The following is a 3,655-nucleotide window of genomic DNA, read 5'->3' as shown; positions in this document are numbered from 1 at the left end:
TCTCTTGCTTGTCACCTTTTCTATATCTACCTTTTCATTTCAGCCAGTTTGATCACTTGGTATTGCTTAAATATAAGTAGACTTTTGCCAAGTTTGGGGTCATCTCTCTCTTGGATATTGTTCCATTTGATATGTCAAAAACCTCCAAAGTTGCTTAAGACTCAGTTTAAAGTATTGACGCAGTTACCTTTCAATACTAGGACAAACATCTAACCAGAAGCAACTTATGGGAGGAAAGGGTTTATTTCATGATTACAGAATTCAGAGGAACACCATCAATGGTGGAAGACGTTGGCTCATTTACATAGATCCATAGTAAAGAGACATCACCAAACACCCAGCAAATATGAACAGCTAGAGTGCTAAATGGCTCTTTACACAAATTAGGGTGAGACTAAAGATCCACTTCCAGTAACACTACTTCCAGCAAGTTGCTGGAGACTTAAGCAGTAAGCTTATTTTTCAAAAATTTTGTGTATTATTTATTTGAAAGTGACAGAGAGAGAGAGAGAGAGAGAGAGAGAGAGAGAGAGAGAGAGAGGGAGAGAGCGAGCCTCAAACCGGGGTCCTTAGGCTTCACTGGCAAGTGCTTAACCACTAAGCCATCTCTCCAGCCCAAGCTTAATTTCAATAAAAAAAATCTGAAGCTATGGGGACATACTATTACATTCAAGCCACCATAAGTATCATGCAGCCACTAGTTGGCTGTTTCCTTCCTTTGTACCTTATTTGGTCTTTTCACTACTATTTGTATTATCCACTTAACTACATTATGACTTTATTAAACTCTGAGTATAGTCTATATTTGCTTTTGTGTTTCATACTAGTTAAGTCCTTGAACACACAGATGCATAAGTAGTTTTAAAATGAGTAGGAACTGTCCTAAGTGCTCTGACAGACTAGCATAGAAACCTAGATGCTTTGATGTATGAAAGACCAGAAACAGTGCACCATTTTCTGCACTGATTAGTCCTTTTGAGACATAAAGGTCTTCTCAGAGAAGGCAATTTTACTGTTATGCATTAAAAACTAAGTAACTTTTGGGCTAGAGAAATGTCTCAGCAGTTAAGGTGCTTGCCTGCAGAGCCTAACAACCTGAGTTTAATTCCCCAGTACCCATGTAAAGCTAGCTGCACAAAGTGGCCTATGCATGAGGAGTCAGTTTGCAGCAGCTAGAGGCCCTGGTACACCCAACACCCATTCTCTCTGTCTCTTTTCTCTCTCTTTCTGCAATAAAAAAAATTAAGTAACTTTCCAGGTAGTAATAAGGAATTAATGAGCATTAATTAATTAATTAATGGGAAAATATATTACAAAGAAAATAGAGGAATGGATGAAGAAACTGTGATTTATATACACAATGGATTTTTTTCAGCCATCAAGCCTAATGAAGCGATGGCATTTGCGGGAAAATGGATGTAACTATAGATAATAATATTAAGTGAATTAAGCGAGTCTCAAAAAGACCTACTACATTTTCTTCCATTTATGGTTCCCTGGATTTCATAGATTTATAAAAATCATGTGTTCAGATTACACAGAAGTAGAAACAAAGTTGTCAAGGTGAATAAAGAGGACTAATGGGAAGGGAAGGCTGAGAAAGAGGAAGGGTAGCAGGGCATGGGCAGGAATATTCTCTAAGTACATTTATATATTTGCATGGAGATGGCTTTATGTAAAAATAACTCAGTATCATATAAAGGTAGAATGACAAGAAGTTAAGTATATTCTAGACATTCATATTCCATCATCAGCTTTAACATTTAGCAGAATTATTTCCTTATGAAACTGACATTGTGGTTTTGTTCCCTGCAAGTAATGTTACATAAACAATAAAGTAATATAAATTTTAATGGTCTAGAATACTAAGTAACAAATTATTTTCTTTTGTCCTAATTACACATCTTCTATGCTTACTAGGGTTTAGTTTATCAACTTAAGTTTAGTTAATCTTTATCAAACAATATAGTGTATTTGGGAAACTACCCCTAATATATGATTGTTTTAACTTTTTTTGCTCTGATAACTTAGAAGAATATTTTCTGGGCTGGAGAGATGGCTTAGCAGTTAAGATGCTTGCCTGTAAAGCCAAATAACTCAGGTTTGATTCCCCAGGATCCATGTAAGCCAGATTCACAGAGTACACCAGGAGTTTGTGTGCAGTGGCTGGAGGCCCTGGTATGCTCATTCTCTCTCTCAAACAAATAATTAGAAAATAACAAATATTTTAAAAAGAAAAATGTTTTTCCATTTTGTTTTTATTTCTGTGTTTTGTTAACCACAACAAGAAATAATGTTGAGAATTTCCCAAGAGTTAATTTTTTTTCTTGAGCAATGCTACCAATAAATTTTGGATTATTATCACTGAAATATATTTTGTTCTAGTATCAGAAAACTTACTTCAATCTATACTGCCAGCTTTCAGCCTCAAAAATTTCACTAGTTTATCTCTACTAGCTTAACATTCTTTTCCCTACTAAAACTTTAACATCTTGAGGATTTCAAACGGATTCTCTTCCACAACATCGCTGAAAAAAATGTTCTATAAAGCCTTGGAAAATGTTCCTTATATTTCTCTACAGACAAATATTTTTTGTTTGTTTTGAGCCAGGCTCTATGTAGTCCAGGCTAGATTAAACTGTATTCTTCTGTCTCAATTTTGGGAGTGCTTGGATTATATGATATGCATGCTCCATCATGCCCAGCTTGAGAAACAGCTTTTGTGACTTATCTTTTTTTTTTTTTTTTTTTTCCGAAGTAGGGTCTTGCTCTAGCCCAGGCTGATCTGGAATTCACTATGTAGTCTCAGGGTGGCCTCAAACTCATAGCGATCCTCCTGCCTCTGCCTCCCGAGTGCTGGGATTAAAGGCATGCACCACCATGCCCAGCTATGTGATTTATCTTTAGGCAAGTTCCAAATCAACAAAAATTTTACCATACTTAAAAAGCATTAGTACATTGCGCTTAGTAAGTAAAGTTTGTGTCAGAGTACAAGAGGCTCATTTACAAGTTTTGAACTTGTTTTATTATCAATACAGAATACAAAACTAAAAATTATTATTTCTTCTTCCAAGATAATCATACTAGCAAGACTACTTAAAGATGATCAGATAAACTATTTTATATCTTTTATTTTTCAAATAGTTTTACAGTGTCATTTAAGTCATTATCAACTCTGTATAATCTAAACATTAAAAAAGACAAAGGCTATGATACTGTAAGTATAGTACACAGTAATACTTGGGTTATATTAACAGAGGTGTAGGGAAAGGTTATTACACCCAAAGATATAATGATGACAACTCTTGATAAATCTTTTAGAAATATGTTATACCATATGATTTTTAAAGATGGGAAGACAAGTATATTAAACAGAAATTTAAAGAAGATTCATTTTAGATTTCAACATTATATAATTTTCATCACAAATATAAGAATTTTAACAGAAACATATACTATCTATAAAATGTCTCATTAAGTGATTCTAAATGGAAAGGAAACCTGACTTTATCTGACTTTCAATATTTAAATCTTTGCTTTATTGCAGACTTAGCACTTTAAGAAATACTGACAGTAATAATATACTATCAAAATATATGCAAATGCAATCTCGTAATTAGTATGTTTCATAAGTAAATTGCATGCATTTCTTAAT

The sequence above is a fragment of the Jaculus jaculus genome, chromosome 12, assembly GCF_020740685.1.
Source record: "Jaculus jaculus isolate mJacJac1 chromosome 12, mJacJac1.mat.Y.cur, whole genome shotgun sequence".
NCBI lineage: Eukaryota > Metazoa > Chordata > Mammalia > Rodentia > Dipodidae > Jaculus > Jaculus jaculus.
Note: the sequence above shows the minus strand (reverse complement) of the source record.